General features: G+C 46.6%; 1 long non-coding RNA gene across 1 annotated transcript; it reads right to left on the bottom strand.

The window, feature by feature from the left end:
* Positions 1 to 8,274: 8,274 nt before the first annotated feature.
* On the bottom strand, positions 8,275 to 9,983 carry LOC144771683 (uncharacterized). The gene is made up of 3 exons (XR_013599425.1): positions 9,953 to 9,983; positions 9,037 to 9,472; positions 8,275 to 8,614 (listed from the first exon to the last, which is right to left on the bottom strand). It is a non-coding gene; the product is annotated as an uncharacterized LOC144771683 (long non-coding RNA).
* Between the last annotated feature and the right edge of the window lie 16,199 nt (positions 9,984 to 26,182).

Raw genomic sequence — 26,182 nt, 5'->3', positions numbered from 1 at the left:
TCTTGTCCATTTTTGTCTCAAGGTTGGTACCTAGCGTCTGAATCGCGGCCATTATGGAGGCTAGGGATGGTTCCGTCTGGCCTGCCTGTTCCCCAGCCGCCGCTCCCGACTGTCCTTGACCCAGCGGCACCGCATACTTGTCCAGCTTGTTTGTCTGGGTGGACGCACCACACTTGGGCCTCATGGCGAATAGGTGGTGCCCCCGCAGCCCAACCAATGGGTACAACAGACTGCGGGACGGCAGTAGAGACCTCCGGCACCTCCGCCCCCCTGCATGCAGCCTGCACCTTCCTGCGGCAGGGAGAACCCCCACTCACCGCCTGTACCCGAACCCGCGACGGTACGTTCACCACCTTCGGCCCCAACGTGTCGACCTCAGCCAGGGGCATCCTCACTCGGTCCTCAACAGGCCCATACAATCCATCCGTGGGCTCATGTGTATCGCTCCAAGGAATGGCCCACCAGGGGCCCAGGTCCACACCGCTGCTCCTAGCTATTCATGGCGCTATCACAGGGCCTTCACGCTCCTCCTGGGCACCCTCACCTCCGGCAGTTCCCACGCACCTTGGTCCGGGGCCAACCATGTCCAGCCACGCACTGCGGGGGGCCCTGTCTCCCCGGGGCACTCCAGCGGGGCCCGACCGATGCCGCATGGTGGTGCCGGTCTGTGTACTCCACCACCTCCGAATTCACCGCTGCCTTGCTGCAGAACTGGGAGCCCCCCCAGGTCGGGGGTGCTCACTAGGGCCTTGTGTGTCCCTCTCAGGCGCTCTCCGCCGCCCCCTGCCTCCAGGCCCGGCCCCTACGGGGAGCCACGAAACAGCACCAGCAGAATCGAAATTGGTGCCCCCGGGGGGCCAACGCCCGCCCCCCGCCTCCGCACGCCACCCGGGCTCACCGGGAGGCCGACAGAGGCGCGGCCCGGGCGCCGAGGCAGCAGCAGGCCCTCAGGCCCAAGTGTAAAAGTTAGGCCCCAAGCCGGGGCCTCGATTTTGGTGGCTCCCGGCCTAGGGGCTTCGGGCAGCAAGTCCCGGGTCCGCCACAGCCAGGGTGATTGCCGGGACTCGGCCGTGCCGGGTCGTAGGGCTCCGCTCTCCGCTCAAGTTGAGGGCGCCACTCTTAAGGGGGTCAGGGCGCAGATGGATAAACCCCCCGGCCAGGATATTAGTCGGATGTTCGTGGGGACAGCTTCGGTCCCGGCGGAGCTCGGGTCTTAGGCGGCCATCTTCGCTGGCACCTAGCCACGCCCCCCTTACTATTTCTACTCTTACATCACTAATTCCCACAGTGTTGTCAAAATTATCCGGCTGAATCTCAATTTTGTCGTTGAAGACTTTATAATGGACAAAGCAAAGAGAGTGTTTATAGTAGTGGGAATGATGAACACTCAACCGCTGCTCTTGGTTAATGCCTAACAGAGATGACCCAGAGTTCTTTGATGATGTTATGCTTAATATTGTAACTATAGGGATGTCCTATGTTACTACTATACACCCCGAAAGTCTGATTATTCCCTAAAGAGTCTCATATTGCAGGACACTCCTTCTGTCTGCCCATTCTTTAGCTCACGACTGAAAGGCACAGAGCTTTGGGATCAAATCTTTATCTCTGAGGTTAGATTAGCAATGATTGACTATTTTAAACTGAATGAAGGCTTGGTTCTTGAAGTTGCCACTTTATGGAAAGAGTTCAAATTATATATAAGGGGAATCTCTATATGTAATGGGTGTAGTATACTTCGCCAGCTTCGCACCACTCTAGGGTGCCTTGAGGGTGAGCTCAAAGTCTTGGAAAATAGATATGCGGGCACCAAAGACAGGTCCATGTTAGCCATACTCCAAGGCAAATGTAATGAGTTTCAAGGTGTTGTGAATTGGGAAACTTATCATCTAAGGAAGCATGCATGTGCCCAACTTTTTTGGGAGGGAGATAGTCCAGGCAATACCCTTGCCTGGCTAAAAACCTGGCTCTTTTCTTCTCTTACTAAGTAGTTTCTATATTACTTATCCTTTTTCTTTTGGGGCGCCAAGCGCCTCGGCAATCGCCCACTCTATAACATTTTTACTTGCCTACTGAAATCCAATAGTGACAGTAGCCATACCACTTGCATATATACAGACAAAGATGGAACCTTTAACACTCCTACTATGGTCATTTGTACACCTCCAATGCTCAATGTGATACCTCAGACATAGCCATATTTATCTTAGAATATTATTGCCTCAACCTCTCATGATGGAGAAATATGAGAATTACTGAGCTCCACCCTCATTTTGGGAGATGTTAAGAATGTAATTGAGCTTGCCCAGCAGTAAGGCGTCTGGGTATGGTCTACCTGTGGAATTTTATGAGAAGTTCATAGATCCCCTCTCCCCTAGATTATTGGATATCTATGGTGACATGCTAATTAGGGGCACCTTCACCCAGCCATCAGGGAACCTATAATAATGGTGTTTCCAAAACCTGTACATGACTTCACTCAATGCTCCTCTTATCAACCCCTGTCCTTATTAAATGGCGACAACAAAATACTTGCTAAGATATTGGTGCAGCAGTTACAGGCGCTAATAAAACTTCAGGTTTTACCATAGCAGGCTGGTCGTATACTGCAACGCTCCACTGCTTTCAGCCTGCGCACCCTCAGGCCAACCTCCATTGTGTAGAGCCACAGCTATCAGCCCTAACAGCATTGATAGATGCTGACAAAGCATTTGATGCTTTTGAGTGGCCATTAATACAAAGATACCTTGATACGTATGGGACTTTGCAAACACTTTCTAAGTTACATAGCCTTCCTCCATGCTACAACTCCTGCTAGGGTTAAGGCGAATGGCCTGTATTGTGCACCAATAACCATCAGTAGAGGCACCCATCTGGCTGTCCTCTGTTGCGCTTATTTTTTGCTTTAGCGAAAGAGCCACTTGTGTGGTTTCTGCATGACTTTCCTTCCAATCACTGGCTATATATATATATATATATATATATATATATATAGGTGGAAGGCCCTTAGTGACATCCCTATATGCTGATGACATAGTGCTAAATCCCAATGATAACCTAATACCTATCACACGAGAATTGGTACAATATGGAGGGCACTCAGGAGTGCAAATTCTTTGGGTGAAGTCAAGATATTTTTCCTTTGATGGTTGTCACTGAGTTATTTGTTACGAAATACCTCATGGAATTGAGCATGGATGGTGTGAAATACCTGAGTATCCAATTTTCAATCAACCCTCTGGCGCATCTTCGCAGCAACTGTGGTTTTAGATCGCTTAGAACATGAGTTCAGTGCTGGCTACAACTTCCGCTTTCCATGTCAGCCCACATGCCAGTCATCAAGATGATAGTCTTACCTATGGTTTTATACCTATTTGCCAATAGCCACATTAGTATCTCAGCAGAGTTTTTTCAAACAACCAGAGCAAATGCTGAGCAGATTGATGTGGGGTGATACCAGGGGCGGTGGGTGAGATTTTAAAGTGCTGGGGCGCAAACTAATTAACATACAGCACCATAGCGAGCGAGTGCCGCGAGCGAGCCCGAACCCCAAAAGGGGGGTTTGGAGGGGTTACCCCCCCCCATGAAAATTTTGAAAAAAAAGAAGAAAAATCGTGCATTTTCAAGCAAATTTGAGAAAGCAGGAAGGTTAATAAAGCAATTGTGAAAGTGCAGTTATTACATTAATAGATGGCATAACATAGGTAGCTGCTTATTCAGTATTACCACAGAGCTTCATACATTCTGTCCTATTATGCTCAGGTGCTGAATTCAGACTACAAGACTTTCATGGAAATCTCAGCTCTAAGAGTAGAAGAAGTTGCACAGCAGTGTAATGATTGCCAGGCTCGTTCCGCAGGGGCGTCAGGAACTTGAAGAAAAGTCCACAGTCTTCCGCTACGGCCTTCCGACTCTATTAGACTCTAGAGTAACGAATGGCACGCAAGGGGAAAACAGGGAAACAAAACAAGGAAAGGCGGGGGAAGAAAAACAGTCTTACAATATACTGAATATTAGACTCTAGAGTAACGAATGGCAAGCAAGGGGAAAACAGGGAAACAAAACAAGGAAAGGCGGGGGAAGAAAAACAGTCTTACAATATACTGAATATAAAAGAGGCAGCGCAATGCGCTGTTACCGTGATTCTGGTTGAGCTGAGCTTTGTACACACTTCACATAGGTCCACGCAAGTACCCCAAACATAAATGGTATAAAGGTTTTCGCAATTTGCCAAGGGGAAAGGTTTGATAGGCAACACAAGCAACGAATCGTTCACCCTGCGGGAGACAGGTCCGGCCAGTGACCAAAGGTGAGCAAATCTGTGTAGTCTCCAAATAGAAAAAACACTACAAAACTTTTAAAAACAGAGATAACAATGCATTTCTTACCTCAATCAGAATTTTTTGTATTCAACAAACAAGTAGCAGCATTTACTTTTTGTAAATGAAATCAGCACGTTTGTCTTTCAGTGTAGCAAACTTGTCAATTACTTTCATGTTGAAGTCCGGTATCTTTTGGACAAGCTTGCTCTCTACAGATAGCATCGCCAAAGCATTTAGTCTTTCCTCTAGCATGGTGTTCCTGAGGTATGTCTTTATGCGCTTTAAGGCTGAAAAACATCGTTCAGCTTCTACTGTTGTCATTGGAGTCGTAATCACAATTTTTAGTAAAGTCACTGTCTCTGTAAGTGCGTTTTCCATATGCAGTTTATGAATTAAACTCAGCAAAGTCAAGGCGCTTGTGGCCTTCCGGTACACAGGCATTCCGTAGAGTACAGTTAACTCAGTTCTCAGCTGCTCTTTTTTGAGCATAGGATATGCTTCCACAGCCTGATTCAGAGCACGCTCAGGGAAGGATCCATCATATTGTGCAAACTCTTTACTTTGCAATAAAGTTGCACTCACCAAATGTTTTGTGAAGGAAAAACGTTCTTGTGCCTGCACAATTACAATGCCACATATCTCCTTTCCAATTCCAACCCGAGAGGTGATGTTTTGTCTGCGGTTTGCAAAAATAGAATGCTCCGGCAGTTTGCTCTCTAAATCGTCAACTCCATCTCTCACTTTCATAATCTTTTGTACAAATGCAGATGTATTGGCTTTCACAGAGACAGTATCTAGGTCTTTTCTTTGCAACTGATCGTATAACATATCAACAGGAATTATTATGTCATGAAATAAAAACAGTCAGAACTGAAACTCTTTGTCTTGTAGTGTTCTAATAAAGCCATGGGCTTCACTCTGACTTGTGTGATCAAAGTCTGCTCTGGATGCTATGGCGACAAAACATTTCTCAAGGCCCTCCCTCTGTTCAAAGATTAAGTTGACTGTACGAATGTGAAAGTTCCAACGAGTTGAGGATCCCCTTGGTACGCTTTTGTCCACAATCTCATGAAGGGCTTCTGTTCTTTTGGGGGAACGTGTGAAGAATGCTGCTATGCCTCCGATATCCTGAAAGAAAACTCGTGCCTCTCTGATCTTTGATACCGCCTGTTGCATAATAAGATTGAGTTGGTGGGCGTAACAGTGCACAAAATGAGCATTAGGGTACACATCTCTAATTCGTTTCTGTACTCCACTAAGGCTTCCACTCATTACGGACGCACCATCATAGCTTTGTGCGATACGTTTTTGTTTTTGAGGCAGGTCTGGGAAAATTAAGTCCAGTTGACACAGTATTGCTTCAGTGATGGTTGCTGCACTAGAGTCACTTAAATGCGTGAAGCCATAAAATCTTTCCACAACGTTTCTGTCAATGTCAAGGTACCGAAACACTAACACGGACTGTGTTTTAGTGGACACATCAGTGGTGTCATGAGCCTGAATAGCCACAAAGTCTGTGTTTCGCAACTCTTGCACAATATGGCTTCTTATGATTTCGAGCATACAGTCAAGGAGTTCATTTTGTATTGTATTAGAGGTGCCCTTAAAGACTGTAGCACGTGCTAAATGTCTTTCCAAATCCTGGTCTATGGTTGACATTAAATCCACTAGGCCTCGGAAGATCCCAGGTTTTGAGGATGTTTCTGATTCGTCATGGCCTCGCAATGCCAGTTCGAAAGCACCACAGAAACGAATGCAATCAATGATCTTGGATAGATTTTGTCTGTTCTTATCAACAGCTTCATTGTGTTTTTTAATGGATTTGCGATATGCATCATTTATCTGCTGCTCAATTGGTGCGTCTTCCCCCAACATTCCCAGTCTTGTCCGGTTTTCCAGATGATTTCTTGTGAGCGCATGCTTTTTTATTTTTTCAGCGATGTGCTTTAGGTCGACCATTCCTTGCCGTGTCCAAGAAAAGTCACCGCCAAACAGCAAGCAGGGGAAGCAGAACAGAGAATTTCTTATAGGGCAACCTGTGCGCCAATCAGCTTCTGTGTACCAGGCATTTGAGAATGTACGTTTTGACATTTTTCCTCTGTCCTGGGTAGTTTGCTGTAGGTTTATTTCAGGCTGATGAGGTCCTAATTGTTTTATCTGTAGTTTTTGTTCAAGTGGCCGTGACTGGAATGACTTTGTAATCAGCTCTTGTACTGTATTCATGATGGTGTGTTGCTGGCCTTACCAATATATATCTATTAAAGAAACCTGTCAATAATCAAAGTACAATGTATAAGGTGCAGTGCAATAATATCAAATTTCAGTATAAATACATTATACATATATCTTGTGCATTATCCTAATACATCTCAAATGACTGTTAAAAATAGAGCTGTACTCGCTCCTGCCTCTCTGTGCCATAGTGGTTGCTGGAGGCACTGAAAGAGACACTGCTTCAGGGCCTGGAGAGTGACCAGATACATAGCCCTAACTCCCATGTAAAAAAATATATAGCATCGGTTTCCTTACCTTTAACACTGGTCACTGGTGTTTGCTGGGTTGTAGTCTGGAGAGCATATATATGCACAGAACCTTAAAGATGAGTCTAGAGCATACCGATAAGCACAGTACCTTAAAAACGACCCTAGAGCATACCGATAAGCTCAGTACCCTAAAGACGAGTCTGGAGCATAAATACAAACATAGTATCTGAAAGAGGAAACTGGAGCACACTGACAAACAATGAACCTTAAAGGCAAGTTCTGGAGTATACAGGCAAGCTCAGAATCTTAAATGCAAGCCTGGAGCATACTGACAAGCGTAGAACCTTAAAGACGAGTCTGGAGCATAGAGACAAGCACAGAACCTTAAAGATGAGCCTGGAGCATAAACATAAGCAGAGAGCCTTAAATATTAGTCTGGAACATAAAAACAAGCACAGAACGTTTGACGTGAGCTTGGATGGTAAATATCTCCACAGAATCACACAGGCCAGCCTGGAAAATTACAATGTAGTGCGAGACAAATCAGGAAGCAGAGAGGTCTGGTGGCTTCCTGGACTAATGCCTTCACTGTAGGGGTCTGTCTTCGACTTCATGGTCACAGGTTCGAATCCCAAAAGGTCCGCTCACCCTTTTATCCTTCTGAGGTCAATAAAATGAGTACCATTGAATTGAGTAAAAATAAACATTGGTTATTCAGCACCAAGAAGCTTATGGGTGAACGTGTGCATTACAAATACACATGTTATGTTAGGTCATCTGGAACCATAATTAACTGTCCAGAACCCTACAAACCTGGCCATGAATGTCAGTTAGCGGCCACAGCTGCGACCTCTGGCTTTCCACTTGCGGACCCTGGCAAGAAACAAATACATTACTTGCATTGCTGCAGACTTTGGATGTGCCTCCCAAAGGAGAGAAAAGCCTACATTTTAATGCTGCTTTGCAGGACGTCCTGACATTTGTCCCAAAAATTGGGACATGTATTTAAAATTAGGAAAAGCATCCGGACACGGGGACAGTCTCTGAAAACCGGGACTGTCTTGTGAAATCTGGGACGTCTGGTCACCCTAGCTTCATGCCGCACTGCCGGTTCTAAGCATTGAAGAAACAGGCCCTTCTTTTCTCTTTTCGGTACGCATTTAACCAACCTCAGAAGGCTGAGCTGGCCTTGCTAGCTTCTTGTAGTATGAAGATGGGGACCCCCTCTAAATTTACTTCAAGCCAGGGAAAAGAGAGGAAAATGTACACACATGAATAGAGAATTTCCCTTATGGCTTACATAATTTATACAATGTGTCTCAGTTCACATCAATATCCTATGTCCTTCAAAGTATGCTAATAACAAATTTTTTAGATTTGTATTTATCAAGTTTTATTTCTTTTTTTTAAAACAGTATATCAAAAAAGAGCTTTTTTTCTTTTTTTAGATGCTTTTTTTATATAACATTTCTTTTTTATAAATTCATTTGGACAATTAACACATAGTTCATCATTTACATATTTGTTTCAAGTTTTTATCCACAAAAATTAAAAAACTACCCTGATGTCCACACCTAAATCACACTCAACAGTCATTCATACTAACACTTGCATACAATCCATTTATCCACTAAATATTCTTTCTGTCTGTAAGGTTTTGACAGAGAAAAAAAACTCTGACTGAGTGGTAACCACAGAATGTTATATGGGATTCCACGCTAGGTCGACGCGCGTTTCGGCGGACTTGTACGACCTTCCTCAGGACCTCAAAACCTCTATTTTTTTGATTATCGTGTGGATGCAGGGTATCTGAAATTACAAACACAATTTGTTGCGCATACCCTTGATCATTCAAATAGAGAAGGACAATTTTTTACATAATTTCATATTTCACAATGCATGATTTAGATTAGAGTCCAAGTGCACATAAATTTCACAGAGACAATAGGGGATCAACAATGTTGCTTGAAACAATGTGTGGAGTCTCTACATTATTTAACAGGAGACCCAAAACAACAGCTGATATCATTCATACTCTTTCACTCAACATAAATGTCTTGGAAAAAAGACAGAGAGAAAAAGAAACCAATAAATTCCTTTTTTGTAAAAACATTGCACCTCTTATATCCTGTTGCCTGACTATGGGGGACATTTTGTGATGTAGGTTAGATATACTAATATCATAACTTAATCTCTTGCCATTCAATATTGACACTGAAAATAGTTCTTACCCTTAAGCTAGCGTTGCTACAGGTTGTGGGGTCTGTCAATTAGTTTCCACTCCTAAAATAAGCATACATGGTATCACAAGGACATTGTTCACATGTGAGATTTATTTGTTAATAGGAGGCTAATGAATAGATCTTTCCCCATATCATAACGGACTTCTTTATTCAAAACTATTCTCAAAACGGCTTCACTTTTTCAACTTCTGTGCGACTTCAGTAGAAATTTCTAAAAACATATATCAAGGTATGAGTCTAAACAGTTTTTTTAATTTTGTATATAGGTGTTTTAGGTCTCACAATGAGACCATAACACACTGACCTTGTTTTCAGAATTTTTCAGGTCTATAAGAACTTTGCCATCCTCGTGATTAGCTTCGTTTTGTTGTCCAAAGTCGAGGGAAATACTTTTTATACGAGAGGCCACATCTTATATAATTGCCTGTAAGGATTAAAATGATGTACTTAGAGGTATGACAATTAAGTTCCTGTTGGCAACTATTTATCTGTTTGTTAGACTGATAAAGTCGATCTTAAATAAGGTCTCTATCATTCCTGATAACTGCACTTTGCCATGGTCTTTCATACAGGCTGAAAAAAATATTTACGAAAACGTATTTTACTGTTTGTTTAATGAAACAGGCTCAATTCAAAACGTAACTTAGTTACTCTGTTTGCATGCATCATTACCGATTTTCTATGTACCCTGTATGTTAACCAAAATAAGATTTACAACTACATGTCCGATTTCAGAAGTATCCCACCAACCAGTCTGGGAGACGGCAAAGTAACCTTAAAGCAATCCAACAGATTATATTGGCTAATGTACGAAAAACTAATCTTGCTTCACCAAAAGGTTTCAGCACGATGGATATTCCTAAAGAAATAAAAGATCCCCGTTCTAACACATGTGAGTGCTTACCATAGGTTACGGCAGGAGTTGTCAAAATCAGTCCGCACGACGGGCGTCAGCACAAACGCCAAAACGCCATTCAGTATTTAAACCTATATTGTGGCGCGAAATTAGCGAACACGTGGTGAAATTGCCAGTACCATAGTGAACGGTAAAGCACATGAGTTACTTTCCTTGTTTCTAAGGGCGCCATCTTATAATGGTGAAGATGTGAGGTTAGATATATATTTTTCCAGCTCTTTCACTCGTTTTTATAGTGTAAAGTAGATAGGGCAATTAATTAGTGCCAGATATTTGCCACACAACTGATGCTGAGAAGCCACTTAGTTTTTAGAATTATAATAAAGTACAAGATTATCCATCCTGTGGTTACATTCTCGGCAACATTGAAGATGCTAATTTACGTTACTTGTTCTCCTAATTTACAATGGTGCCATCTTATTGAGATAAAGTTTTTAAACTGAATGCATATCATTGTAGCTCTATCTCACATTTAGAGTATATAATATAGAGGAAAGAGTGCAGTTTGTTCATGCCGATTATTTGTCAGACAACCTCTGTTTATTAATCCATTTTTTTAAACAAACAAAGTAAGGTCCAATATTTAAACTCCTTTATTTTTACGTTGGTCATATACAGAAACAATGCAGATTGTTAACCTTATCCCAAGATATTATAAGGGATAAATGGCTATGGGTCTCTGTAACTCGTAATACTTGTAATTTCATGACAGGGTGACATGTTTGCCTATTAACGATAGATTCGATGTGTTGAAGCGCTCCAATGCTAATTAGTGGTTCAGAACTATGCGTAATAGAGCGCTACAACATCAAATCAAGTCAACGCCTAATGAAGGTTCTATACTCTAAAACTCTTATCATTGCCATATAAATTGGGGCAGAGTCTGTCCACCAAGGTTACTTATTTAGGGGTTCTTGGTTACATACCAGGATATTTCCTCATTTAGTCCTTTACGGATACAGTCAAAGTGAAAAATCCAGAAACTTTCTCGTTTCTTACGAGTGATCTCCATTAATTGGCCCATTTTATTATGAACTTTTTCTAGTATACACCACTTGAATTCAGATTCTTTATGATTAACATCCAAGCAGTGTTGTACTAGTGGGGCTGCAATTCTTTTTGTTCTAATTGCAGACTTATGCTCACTAAAACGGGTCCGGAATTCTCTACTCGTCTCCCCTATATATGCCAATCCACATGGGCATAATAGTAGGTAAATGATGTTACTACTTCTACAATTGGTGAGCGACCTCAGTTTCACATTAATGTTGTTATAACAGAAATGCCGCTGGCTGCGCGACGCGAAGGGGAGCTCAGCGAGACAGCATCTTAGTCCCACATTCCGCGCGAACCAACGGTGCACGCCAGCCCATGACCGCCCCCTTTCAAGCGCGTCCAATGGGCGCGAGTCTCCAGGTGGGAGGGGCGGCCCTTAAGGGGCTTTAAGTTTAGCGCGGCAGCAAGGCTCTGTCTTTCCTGCCGTCGCGTTCCTGGCTGCTCTGCGCTGTTCGTCATCGGTTTAGAGGTATGTTTGCATCCGCCTGGTCCCCCCCCGGCCCGATCCCTGGACATGCTCAGGTCGATTGGGCCCTGTGATGTTGATCACGGGGGGGGCTGGGGTTTGCGGGTCGCGTCTATAGAGACGAATGTGGAGCGGGTTCGGGTAGTAACTGTGAGCGCTTCGGTGGAAAGCTGGGTGCGCGGGTTCCGTTTGTAATTTTAAGGGCGGTTTCAAGTGCTTCGTGATGCATAGGGTAATCGGCGACTTGCCGCGAGCACCCGCCGCCATTGCCGACCACGAGGCAAGTTGCGTAGCGGTGTGTAGTTAGGACATATGGGTTAATCGTAAGCGGAATACTTGCACTGTGAAGAGGGCTGTTTTCAAGTACTCCGTGATGCATAGTGTAAGCGGCTACTCGCCGCGAGCACCCGCCGCCATTGCCCACCTCGAGGCAAGTTGCGTGGCGGTGTGTAGTTAGGACATATGGGCTAATCGTAAGCGGAGTACTTGCACTGTGAGGAGGGCTGTTTCAAGTTCTCCGTGATGCATAGTGTAAGCGGCTTCTTGCCGCGAGCACCCGCCGCCATTGCCAATCTCGAGGCAAGTTGCGTGGCGGGGTGTAGTTAGGACATATGGGCTAATCGTAAGCGGATTGGTTGCACTGTGAGGAGGGCTGTTTTAAGTGCTCCGTGATGCATTGTGTAAGCGGCTACTTGCCGCGAGCACCCGCCGCCATTGCCGACCTCAAGGCAAGTTGCGTGGCGGTGTGTAGTTAGGGCATATGGGCTAATCGTAAGCGGATTACTTGCCGTGAGGATGAGCGGAAAATAACAGGAGAAGGCGTTTTGTGAAATATCATTTCTGGCGGTGCAAACGCATGCCTAGCACCGTGTGTGTACACGGGGGACAGCGAATATAGTTGTCCTACAAAGTGCCTTTACGGCGTGACCGCTGAACTGAACAGCGGTAATATGAGAAGGATGATGCTTTTTGTGGAAAGTTAATGAATGTGCCTATTTCAAGGCAAGTTTAACAGAGTGGAGTAAGTCTCTTCCGACAAGTTTGAAGTGCCGTGAGTATTTCGACGTTTGTTGTGGTTGCCCGGGGGGGAGTGGGGCGGAGCAGGGGCAGCTCTGGCCGGCGACGTTCGTTAAGCCGCCATTACCGTCCGCCTCTCCGCAATTGACACGCGCTCCACCCCCGGGCGGCCCACACTGTGCATAACAGGTTCCGGAGCGTCCTTTGGTGTCAAGGAGACATCGTGTGTTAGTATGCACGCATCATATGAAATTCTTGATAGAAGCACAATGGGCGCGGTATCAACTATGTAAAAGTCAGTTTTCTGCATTTGTGAATTGCGTGGAACGCAGAGAGGTCTGCCGCTTTTGTGTCACGGAAATAGCGTGTGTTAGTATGCACGCCCATACAAAATTCCAAGCTCCCGCGTTGTCAATTCTTGCGAGATGTGGCTTCATCTTAACTATTAAAAGTTAGTTTCCTGCATTTGTAAATTGCTTGGAGTTGGCCTAACGGCTAGGGTGCTCGACCTCGGACGTGGGGATCTGGGTTCGAGTCTCGGTAACGACGCTAAAATGTGTGTCTGTCCTCTTCGAGCCTAGTTCGCGCTATATAACACTCTGCATTAAATGAAAGGCAGTGAAAGAATTGCATTTTTTACTTAACTATTAAAAGTTAGTTTCCTGCATTTGTAAATTGCTTGGAATGCACCCTTCCCAAATGCTGTCCCCTTCCCAAATGCTGTCCTTTGAAGACTTTTGCAGGGCCACGGTTCCCTAAACGGCTCCTGGGCTAGCCATCCGCTGAACGTAGTGCCGCTGAGGGCACCCGCCGAAAGTAAGAACGAAATGTTATTCTGTATTCTTGCCCAGCCAGATTCGGGCAGGCTTTCCCTGGGTAATACACCCACACAGCTTCAGCCCAGCATTGTGGTTCGTATCCGGTTGAACTCGAGGGTACGACTGGTTCCACAGCGAGCATTCTGAATATGGCGGTTGGAACAGATGAGTCAGGCTGGCCCCTTTTTCTGTATGGTCGGAGCTAGAATGAAGAAGTTTAATTTATATCACAGCCACTTCCATATTTACTTATATGGCATGGAATACTGCACGGCATGCAATGCCTTAATTACACGTCGTGACGCACACAGCCCATCAGGTCATGCTACGTGACCCTGGGTGGCCATTTTGTTTGTCTACAGGGTGGGAAAATGGTCGAAGCCGGCATTATGTGCTTGGTAGAGGACTGCAGACTACATGAGCATTATGCGCTAGGCACAGCGAGTTGGTGCAGACTGTGGGGGCACTAGCAGTTGTGCTTTGCTGGGTTTACAATATCGTAGCGGGACTGGGATGCGTAAGCGGGAACTCCTAGACAGCCTGGTTCAGTCGAAAGTGTGACCGTTCCCAGAACGTGAAGACGTGCGGAAAGATTTCAGAAGCACGGAGTGACAGTTAGGTGCAAAAGCCCGCGTGTAATATCAGCGCGTGGAAATGCTTTCAGTTAACAAGCATTTGCAATGCAATAGGCCTCGCATTAAGAAAGTTGAGCGATTGGTATTGTAATAACACAACTTTTAGTTAAATGTTGGTTTCAGAAAATAGCGAAATGAATAGCGTTGAGGGCCACAGGGTCAGGGGAGTGACTGGGCCAGCTGGAGTATATGAAGTCAAGCAAAAATTTGTGGTACATAGGTGTATAGGCTGGCAAATAACAGTTGTTGTTCTTTCAGATACCTCAAAGCAGCAGCCACTGGGGGGGAAGGACCGGCAGCGGCTGTTTTAAGGAGTAGCAGGTAATGCACGTATTGCGTACGTCGGTTGGAGCGGGGCATCGTGTGGCGTGGTGGACTGGCAAAGATTGGTTTGTCCACAAATAACACAGTGTTGTATTACAGATTCCGTGCAGGACCGCGGGTTGGGACCGGCAGCGGCTGCCTTGAAGGAGCAGCTCATTGCCAGGAACACGGGCAGGGATTGTCACCGGTTATCTTGAGGGAGCGGCAGGTAATACTGGGCGGCATAGGTCGGCGGGGAACGAGGCAGTGTGTAACGGGGTTCTTTTGCAGGTGTGCTGGCAGGGAATACGTTCCGACCAATGGGTTATTAAACTCGTGCACTTTCTCATCCGTAGGGACACGAAAGGGCAGAAGCATTCGCGATGAGTTCCCACGGCGCTGCGTTGCCGCAAGATGGGCTATGGGCAGAATTTTTGGCGATCGCGCAGGCTGAGGGGCCAGCTTGGGCTCAAGGCTTCATCGAGGGGCGCCGGCTCGAGGAGGCTGGCAGACCTGCGACCCCTGAGGACGCCCCGGGCACTTCAGGAGAGGGAGAGGGGACTCGCCGGTCCACCCGCAAACGGAAGGGCACCCGGAAGGAATTCCCAGCCGCGCCAGCACGCTGTAATAAGACAAAACAATCCGCTCCAGCTGGGCCGCCAGTAGAGACTGTGGCCGTACCTACCGTGGTACATGAGACAGTGGCAGGAATGACGGACTTAGCCCAAATGGGTAAGACAATGGACGATATGTTGGGGTTGATGAATATGTTTCAGAAGCGTTTAGACAGCATGGCGGCTGCACAGGAGGGGTTGGTCCCTCTGTCAGGGGCGGCATCAAGGGATCCGGTGAGGCAAGTATGGGCCCAGCCAGGGCCGCCATCGTTAGCAGGGTCACCGCTACCGGTCGGACCATCAGTATTGCCACCCGCCATCGGTGCTTATGCTCCTACCACGCAGAGTGCCCCACCAGCTAGCCAGCAGAGCACGCCAACTAATGTTCCCCAAACGGTCGCCCCGATTCTCACGGTCACCCCGCAGATTGTTAACACTTTTAATTCACAGAATGTATCAGCAGTTGCCCAGCTGAATGGTACTCCCGCTGTTCATCAAAGTATGGCCCCCATCTGCCCTCTAACGGTGGCCCCTCAGATCGTCAACGCCCTTAATTCACAGGGCGTGTCAGCAGCCAGCCAGCAGAGTGTGGCGCCCGTTGTTCCCCAGAGTGTGCCCCCCATTATTCCTTTAGGTACCCCACAAGTCCCATCGCAGACCGCCACTCCTAGCGCACAGGCAGCAGGCCTGGCGCCGGCTGCAGAGGGAGCAACTGTGGGCTCAAGTAATGGTACAGGTGTGCCAGTGGCTGGGGCCCCTTCAGTTCTGCCAGGGGAAGGGCAGCCAGTGGGCGTAGGGAAACTTGGCATCAAAGCGAGAGGGGGATGCTCCTTGGCCAGACAGGTTCCTCAAGCAGCAAAGGAAGGTATATGGAGAAGGGAGTACATTGACATCCTGACCTTATTAATGCACGATAATGCGGGGGCTGACACAAGGAGGATGGGTAAGAAGGAGGAGGACAAGGTTCGGTTTCAGCGATGGCCTGAAAAGACAATTGAAAACTGGACTGAGGCATTCAATATATTGGCAGCTATCGTAGTGCAGAAGGACCCGGCTCAGAGCGAGGCCCTGATGGAGTATGCAAACTCCATTCAACAAGGTGCAAGGGAATCCGGAGGGATGGGTTGGTTTACATTCGACCAGGAATTCAGAAAGACTATGGCCAGCTGCCCGGAAATAGGGTGGGACCACACGAACATCCAGCTCTGGTTCAAACACATGTGTAGGACTGGGAGCAGCAAGAGGGACGCACCTCATAGGGCACAGAGCGAGATTAGTGATGCCAAAAGGTGGGAGCAGGATCAAAGGTGGGAACAGTACCCAAGACGGTCCTTTCAACAGCCCTTTCGGGGGGGGCGGGGGAGGGGTCAGGGAGCAGATACTAGACGTTTCAACTCAAGGACATGTAGACTTTTTAACAACGGGGCATGTACCTGGGGGAGGGCGTGCAAGTTCGCCCACGAGTGCAGCAAGTGTGGTTCCCAACATGCGGCAATCTCCTGCACCGGCGGCCAACATCCAACCCCCACAACAGCGCAAGGAACAGAGGGTGCCCGGCAATAGGTTACTGGAAGGGCAGACTGGACAGACTGAGCAGGACAACGAGACAATTGGCAGATTCCCTTGGCAACATAGAGAGCAGGCAGGACACATCAGGGGCCTACCGTCCAGCAAAGATCAGGGCAAGGGTCAACAGGACAGCCACTATCCAACGACCAACGACGTTTTCTCCCAGCAGGGAGGCGGGACGGAGCATTCTAAGGGTCCATCCCCCATAGTGCTGCAGAACATTCTACCTCTGCTCAGGGTGTATCCACTTGTAAAAGAGCGGGAGATATTGGTCGACGGATTTGTGGACGGCTTTAAAATCCCTTACAAAGGCCCCCTGGGTCCCAGGGACGCCCGGAATTTGAGGTCAGCTAGGGAATTACATCAGGTAGTCAGCGACAAGATCAAGAAGGAGATTGACCTGGGGAGGGTGGCTGGGCCTTTTCCCTCTCCCCCGCTACAGAATTTCTTAGTTTCCCCGCTAGGCGTGGTCCCAAAAAAGCAGCAAGGGTCATACAGACTGATACACCACCTGTCGTATCCAGAGGGCAATTCAGTGAATCATTGGTTGGAGGAAGGGGCGTGTTCAGTCTCATATTGCTCGCTGGACATGGCTATTGATCTGATTAGGAGAACAGGCAAGGGCGCGTGGCTGGCCAAGGCAGACATCGAGTCAGCATTCCGCCTTCTACCCGTTCACCCAGACAGTCAGCACTTGCTGGGTTTCAGGTGGGAGGGGGCATTCTTTTTCGATCGCTGCATGCCCATGGGTTGCGCGGTCTCATGTGCTTTCTTCGAGGCATTCAGCTCCTTCCTGCAGTGGGCCCTCACAGCCAGGCATGGTATTTCACAAGTCACTCACTATTTGGACGACTTCCTGTTCTTCAGCAGGGACGGTTCCCAGGAATGCGCAAATGCCTTGCTGGCCTTTGAGGCCCTGTCGGAGCATTTGGGAGTTCCTTTGGCACCAGGGAAAACTGAGGGGCCCGCGCAGGTGCTCACATTCCTGGGCATAGAACTCGATACTATTAAAGGTGAATGCAGACTTCCAGGGGAAAAGGTGTGTGAACTGCGAAGGGACATCAGTGCAATTATTGGAAAGGGCAGCGCAACGCTGGAAGTAGTGCAGAGTCTGCTGGGAAAATTGAACTTCGCTGCAAGAGTCATTCCGGCCGGCAAAGTGTTTTCCCGCAGGTTGGCTAAGGCCACGGCTGGTGTAAAGAAGAAGCATCACCTAGTACGTCTGGGACCGGGACTGAGATCAGACTTGGGCATGTGGGACGAATTTTTAAAGGATTTCAATGGTACAGTAATATGGAGGGCCCCCTGGGAAAGCAGCCAGGGCCTGTGTCTCTTTTCTGATGCTTCCGGTAGAATAGGTTTCGGGGTGATCTTTAGAGAGAAGTGGTGTGCAATGAAGTGGCCGAATGCTTGGCGCAAGAAAGGCGTGACGGCAAACATCACGGTCCTGGAGTTGTTTCCCATTGTGGTGGCACTGCACCTGTGGCCAGAAGGTTTGGGCAAAAGGAAGGTGGTGTTCTGGTCTGACAACCTAGCTGTGGTCCAGGCAATCAATGGTTCGACTGCTAACTGCCCGCTAGTCTTAAGTCTGCTGAAAGAACTGGTCAGGGCTGGGCTGCGTAACAACATTGAGTTCAGGGCTAGACATGTCGAAGGTGTCAAGAATGTGGCAGCTGACGCTCTCTCTCGCTTTCAGCTGTCACGATTCCGGGAGGCTTGGCCGCAGGCAGGGGAGGAGATGACACCGTTCCCGGCAGCACTATGGCGACTACTTCGGTGGGGGAACGGCTGAAGAGGATGGGCCAACGTTCTCTGGCCCAGTCAACTAGGAGAAGATATGAGGCCCAACTGACAACTTTCCGAGCAGTGATACAGTCCTTGGGAGCAGCAACTTTGAGTTCAAGGGAACAAGTGGAGGGTTTTGTAGTTTGGGCTAGGGAAACTGGCAAGTCCCACTCTTGGGTGTCCAGCCACCTGGCAGCGCTCAAACACGAGACACGTTTAAACGGCGAGTTGGACACAACTGGGGAGTTCAGGATAAGGGCTGCACTAAAGGGGTGGGCCCGGGACGAAGTCAGGTTCCCAGACAAGAGAGCAGGGATAGAGTTCCCCGCCCTGCAGCGCATGGTAGACACGCTGCCGTCTGTCACAAATTCAGCTTTTGAGACGCAGCTCTTTGCAACAGCCTTCTGTTTGGCGTTCTTTGGTGCATTTCGGGCCAGCGAGCTGGTGGCGAAATCCAAATTGGACAAGTCAGGGAGGGCGCTAGACGTGATAGACGTGTGTGCCAGGGATTCATTAGTTCTGTGGCTGCGCAAGTCCAAAACGGATCAGGCTGGCAAGGGTGTTGCCATAACTTTGCATGCATTCGAGGACCCCAGATACTGCCCAGTCTCCTTGGTTAGGGAATACCTGAAGATAAGGCCATTGCTAGCGGGCGCCTTCTTAATTCACGCTGATGGCACGCCACTAACACAATTTCAATTTGAGCGAGTGATGGCAAAGGTGTTGGCCAAAGCAGGCTTGTCTCAGACAGAAGGAAGCCAAAAAATTTCTAGCCATTCATTCAGAATAGGGGCAGCCACGGCTGCATATAGGGCTGGGATGGGCGAGGAAGGTGTCAAGAGAGTGGGGAGGTGGTCATCCTCGTGTTACCAGCGATACGTTCGCCCTTGATATGCCCGGAGCCTGGGAGGCTCAGGCCGGTGGGTCAACAAGGCCCTGCGTAGCCAGAATTCAGCGTGTACAGTTAAAGTTAAGTTTTGTTTATGTGCAGTGTTCAATATATAGAAAGGACTAATGCCAACGGTGGTACAGTTTATGTAAATTTGCTTGTGTGCAGTGCTCAGTTAAATAAAAGATTAATGCAAACGGTGTCTTTTCTTGCAGCTGATTGTCGCGTATGGGTGATGGGCCATTCGTATGTTACCAGGCTGGAACAGTGGGCGTCCTACAGGAAATGGGATGCGGCCTTAGCAAGGACACGAATTTTATGGCTGGGTTTCCCGGGTATGAGATGGGGCCAGCTGAGGCGCAGGATTGACCAATGTTTAGCAGCGCAGGGTGGGCCTCCCAACATCCTCATCATCCACTTGGGCGGGAATGATCTGGTCACGATGGGGAGGAGAGCGTTAGTAGATGCAATTCAGAGGGACACAATTGCCATAACAAACAAATTGGGTGCCACTGAGGTAATATGGTCGGAGATCGTTCCCCGGAGGGCCTGGAAGGGAGCGCGATCGGCGGTTGCCCTAGAGCAAGGCAGGAAGAGGGTCAATAGGGCTATGCAAAAATTCATGGAAAGGAGAGGTCTGGGTTTCATCAGGCATGCGTTGATACAGGAAAGGACTGTGGGTTATTACGAAAAGGACGGGGTACACTTGTCTGGGCTGGGTATGGATGTCTTTCTCCTGGACTTAGAAGAGTGCCTAACAGCAGCAGGGTGCCAGTGACCTGGCCGACAGGTACCAATGCGGCGAGACACAGCAAGAGACAAGTGAGGAAAGCAACAACGGAAAGTAGGAGGTGGTGGGGGGCTCTGTCATTGGCGGGGGCCTCCTCCAGAGCTGTGGTGGAGTACAGGGCGATCTGGAAGCAGATGGACAGTAGGGGTACCTCTGCGGCAGAAGGACACAGTCAATACCTCTGCCGGGCACAGTAGGGGTGCCTGAGCCAAGAACCTGGAGCCGAGGGGGTTCCAGGAAACAGCGTCGGCGCCCCGTTAGTCCTTCGGGCGGTCGGGGGGCCTGAACCGGCCGGGGGTGTGCCTCATCGCTCCGCCCTGACAGGGGGGGCGGGAGTGAACGAAAGGAAGTGATAATGGACTGCACCGTCAGAGCATCGACTCGCCGTGCAAGAATGGCTCATTAGGCATGCGGGTCAGCGAGGGGCTGCCGCATTGGATCGCCCGTAAGATGACCCACCTTATTTCCACTTGTTGTGCAAAATAAACCTGCACCACTGCTTTCCCACTAATTTGTCTCATGCGTTTCCTTGGTTGTAAGTGGTATGGGGCACTGAGTGGAGTAAGCGCTGGGAGTGTGGGCACTATGATCTGTTATCATTGCTGCATCACATGCATAGCATGAACCACATTTATGGTTTCCCAGAATGACTGAAAGACCTGTAATAGATGTTTGGATGTCCAATTTAGGTTTATTTCTGGTGTGAACCAACAGGTCCCTGAGGTTCCGATTCCTTCTATAGGCAATCAATGGTTTAGAAAATTGTATTTCATCATCCTCCACCTCCAGAATGCGCCAGTTTTTATTAATAGCATTCTTGATCTTATAATTCAGTGAGGAGTGGTTGATGACACAGGTAATTTTGTCATGTGGTACTCGTTTGGTGCCCCTCAGTAGGGCATCCCTATCATAAAATTTTGCTCTTTTGAAAGCTTGACGTATGAGGCGATGTGGATAGCCTCGATTTATTAGTCTTTGTTTTAATAAATCACCATGTTTTTGATAGTCAACCAGGTTCGTACAATTACGTCTAATACGGAGAAATTCTCCAAAGGGGATTGAGTCCTTTTGGCAATGGGGGTGAAAACTACCAAATTGTAGTATTGTATTTTTTGCGGTCGGTTTTCTGAATAAACTCACCTGTAAGCTTCCACAACTTCCATCAATTGTAAGGTCCAGAAATTCGACTTGTCTTGTGCTGTAATTAGAGGCGAATTTTAAGTTTTTATCGCTTGTATTCAACCATGTAATGTAGTCTTCTAACTTTTTCTCATCACCTCGCCATACAAAAAAAATATCATCAATAAATCGCTTCCATAAATAAACATTTTTAAAAAATGGGGCGATTTCATTAAATACATTTTTCAGTTCCCACTCCCCCATGTACGTGTTCGCCACACTGGGTGCGCAAGATGCCCCCATACTTGTGCCCTTTATTTGTTTAAAGAGGGACCCGTTGAAATCAAAATAATTATTGAGCAGTACAACCTCTAAACACTGAAGTATAAATGCATCTGGCCTATCACTAGGGTATCTCTGCAAAAGGGCTGCTACAGAAAGTAACGCTTGACATTGAGGTATGTTAGTATATAACGCCTCAATGTCAAGCGTTACTAGGATGTCTGTGATTGGATTGAATGCGACACCCTCTATTTTCGCAATCATGTCACCTGTGTCTTTGATAAATGACTCATATCTTTGCGTTAGTGGACATAAAAATGTGTCCACATATTTTGAAAGTGGTTCTGTGCTTGAACCTATCGTTGAGATTATGGGTCGCATCGGCGGATTACATTCGCTTTTATGTGTCATTGCGGGAACTACAGGGCATTCTTTATTGAGGAATGTGCATTCGTCATCGCAGATATATCCATCCCTCAATGCTCCAAGTGTCATTTCCTTTATGGATTTATTTAGTCGCAAAATTTCCCTAGGTAGAGCTGGCCTATAATGTTCCGTATTGTCCAACATATCTTCCATTTTTTTTATCATACTCTACTCTGTCAAACATAGCGATGCCTCCACCCTTGTCACAAGGTTTAATTACAAGGTAGGCATTATTTTCAAAAGCCTTCAAAGCTTCATTTTCCTGTTTAGATAGATTAAAACAGGGTCCCCTAGTACCTGTTAGTAGGCGGTTGATATCCTGCAGTACCTTTTGCTCAAAGATCTGAACCTCTGGTCCTACCATGTCAAGGGTCGGAGTGAAGGTGGATGGAGGTTTACATTGGGATAAATTGTCGTTTTTCTGATCAGTTGTCCTACCCTGGAAGAATTTTTTTAGTCTCACCTTTCTGAAAAATGCAAAGAGGTCTTCATGCAGTTTAAATTTGTTAAGAGAGGTGCATGGAACAAAGGATAAACCACGACTCAATACTGTGGTTTCTTCTTTATTAAGATTGGTTGAAGATAAATTGTAAATAGGTAGTATGTCTTTACATGTCTCATCATTGTTTGTCTTTTCATCAGCTACCACCAATATTGCTGATTCCGCGTTTTCACGTATTGTTGTTGAGGTTGTGGGTTCATCGTCTGATGTCCCCCTCTGTCCTGTTGCCAATGTACATTCCTCCCTCTGTAGGGGCCTCTCGCTAAAAAACATTTTCCATGGGCATTTTGATGTGTCTGCCTACCTCTAAATGGTCTGGTATTGTACCGACCTGTTCCAGGATCTTGATAGTTATCATTATCTGATTCTGAGGACCCAGTATCGGAAAAGTTGGTAAATTGTCTTTTACAGCTGTTGTTATGATTAGGTGTAAAATTCCCCTGAGTTCCACCTTGATAGTATGTAGGATTTAGATAAGGGTAGATCTTTTCCCTAGTAAACCAACGTATATCTTTTTTTAATTTTTTTAATTTTTCAGATTTTTTGTTTGTCAAATATGTGTCGAAGTCTTTCATGTCTGCCACTATTCTGTCTAATTTATTTTTGGCGTCCTCCACTGCATTAGAAGACTGTAATTTCTCCTCCAGATCTGCAATTTCTTGACTTAAAACCCCCATAAGTTCTTTTGCGGTTTCTATGATCAGCATCATCCAGTCCCTGGAGCAGCGGTTTGAAATCAGTGACCACCGCTCCAGGAACTTACGGATTTCAACAAATAATGCTGGTGCATTACGAACTCTTAACCCAGAAGGGATAACTCCTACTCTCAGGTATTCAAGCATATAAAATGCATGAGATTCAATACGTTTGAATTTTTTCTTCATGTTAAGTAAGTTTTTCCACTCACTATTGTCACCTAATGAGGAGGCAGTAGACGTAGAACCATCTACCACTTGACCCAGCAAGGAGTTGAATGCCTCATCTGTGAAGCCAAAAGTCTGGAGCCCTTCCATTTTAAGAGGAAGAGTTATTTAAGTAGAAGATCTAATATTTAACTTCCAATGTTGTATCTATTACTGCACAATTATCTGTATACTGTAACAAAAATCAAGAAGGAAAGAAAGGAAAAATACAGAAGCTAGAGAGGTTTATAAAGTTTACAGTCTCAAAAGTCCTACAACATACATTCCACTTAATAAAGAGAGTTGATCCCCATGGGTGAAAGTTTGTGCACAAGAACACCTAATAAGCCAAGGCTAGTTATCACAACAATACATTAAAAAATATATAATCCCACAGTTGAAAAACCGTGAATACAATAGTATGAAGATGGGGACCCCCTCTAAATTTACTTCAAGCCAGGGAAAAGAGAGGAAAATGTACACACATGAATAGAGAATTTCCCTTATGGCTTACATAATTTATACAATGTGTCTCAGTTCACATCAATATCCCATGTCCTTCAAAGTATGCTAATAACACATTTTTTAGATTTGTATTTATCAAGTTTTATTTCTTTTTTTTAAAACAGTATATCAAAAAAGAGCTTTTTTTCTTTTTTTAGATGCTTTTTTTTTTCTTGCTAGCTTCTTGACCTGCAGATCACTACAATTGTTACTGCTAACCGTTCGTCTCACTGAGCCATCTGCCATATTCTGAAGAAAGGTTGAAGTGGGAAAGGTATATTTAGTAGGCCGAGCCCTACATATGGGTTTGTATATGCATACGTAGGAACCGTGGTGTTTTCCGCAGAGCTGTCCCAAGGGTCGTCATCAACAGTGAGATGATAGATCACTCTGTCTGTGGGGGCACTTCGAGTACTAGGTGAGACAACATCCCTTGGTTCACCCTTAACCTTTTACAGTTGTTTCATACTGTATGTGTCCCACTTCTCCCGGGGCATGCTGTCCTTAGCACAACCAAGACAAGACACGAGAAGCCATATTGGGGGAAGCCGTAAAGCACATGGGGTTTCAAATATGAGTGCACCTGCAGACAGAGATGTTCCTGCAGTTAACATCCAAAGTTAGTGACAACTGCCACAATGTCACAGAAGTCAGCAAGAGTTGTCAGAAAAGTCTGTTTTGCACAAAGTCTTCCTAAAGGAGCTTTACACTGCGTATAGAGTTCCAAATGGGTAACAGTGAATACTAGAAACCTTGTTAACCCTGGGGTTCTGAGCGACATCAAATAAACAGAGAACAAAGCTCGAGTTAACTATTATGTCACTCAGAACCACAAAGTGAAGAGCATCCCTGTTGTACTCTGTAAGCTGTTTATAATATGGCAATATGTATGGACAACCCAAATCATCTACCCCTACATTCAGCAGCTATAGAGGGTTAGAGGCCTCATTGAGGAGCTATACACACAATGGCTTCCCCATGCGTCAGCTCCTTGTCCCATGGTAAACCTGGTGTCTAGTCACCCAACCCACTTCCTTCTGGTCGTCACTCTCCCCACCCCCTAAACAAAATAATACCTCGCATCCTCCACCCCATACCACCCTCAGTTTTGGCCTAGCCCCCAATGACTAAAAAAAGTCCAGTGTGTTTTGCTACTCTCCCACACCACCCTTTCCATTTACCATCCCACCCCACCCAAATTACAAAATATGATTTCCTGTCAACCAATCCACGTTTTTAATAATCTGCCCTTTCCACCCAAATATATCAATATAATTCCTAGTTTCCTGTTATTCGCCACTCTCTCTTCCATCATTCTTCTTCCCCACCTAAATCTGTGCTCTCTGCTCTCCATCGGTGTAGAGAGCCAGCATTGCACCGATGGGCTCTGAGAGCCCTCCCAGCATTGCCTGGAATTCCTATATGACCTAGCGACCTTGCAGAAACAACTTTTCTCCCACTATTGCACGCCAAAGCATCAAACACCAGATTTGTAATCTGGTGTTTACTGTACCAGCTCTCAGCGGGAGACATACAAAACATGGCACGTGTGATATAGGCAGCAATCCGCTGAGATGAGTTCCATGGACTGGCTCTAAGTGATGTGAAAGGCAGCGGTGTTGAAGCTGCTGTTGTCTATGATGTGCCCCAGAGCATAGACATAGACGTGACGGTGTGACTGTGAAAACAGGAACAGAAAGGTGTCTGAGTGGCCTTGGATAGACAACGAGACTGAAGGCCGAGTTGCCTATGACGTCACTCTGAACTGTGAGGTGAAATATCATGATCCCTTTATAGTCTCCGTTTACATTTCTGTGTTATGGATGTGTCTCATACACGTGCTCTACAGTGAACTGGCTTTGAGAATTTCGAAATTGGATTGCTGTCGTTGCTTTTTAATATTTCTAAACACACACATAAAACAGTAGGAATGCATAACGAGAGGTATGAGAAGTCCGTGAAAGGTTTCTTAAGTCTTTTATTATTTTAGTCCTGTCACTTTCATTCAAGAAAGGGCAAACACAGGCATAAATGTTCTACAGTGTTCGCGCATGCTAATCACGGAATCTCATTAATTTAAATTTACGGCGTATAATCAGCATGTTGTTTACTCTCACTAGTCACTCACCACACACAGACAGTACTGTCTCCACTGACTCCACACGAGCAGCACCAGCACACGAGTCAACTCGAGTCCACGGTCCACACAGTCACAACCACGAGGCGAGTCGGACTAGTAGTGAGTACGTAGTGAAGAACCGTTACCAGCGCCGCGCGCCAATGGCCAATTACTGCATGACTACAAGAAGTCAGATACAGTGATTGGCCATTGTGCACTGCGGCTGAGCCACCCACGAGCGGCATCCAATATGGATTGCCCATGCTCTGCGGAACGGTGACCAGCACATCCTGGCGCTGCATGCAGTGCCAGGATTGGCTTGGAGGGCACACAAAATGCTCGCCCTGTCGCCCTTTTAACGCCAGGGCTGCGCCGCACGCGAATAAACATGCACCCCCCCCCCCCTAGTCACTATGTGGGGC

Source organism: Lissotriton helveticus, chromosome 8 (genome assembly GCF_964261635.1).
Source record: "Lissotriton helveticus chromosome 8, aLisHel1.1, whole genome shotgun sequence".
NCBI classification, from domain to species: domain Eukaryota; kingdom Metazoa; phylum Chordata; class Amphibia; order Caudata; family Salamandridae; genus Lissotriton; species Lissotriton helveticus.
The sequence above is the reverse complement of the archived record's forward strand: the minus strand, read 5'-3'. Positions and strand labels throughout refer to the sequence as shown.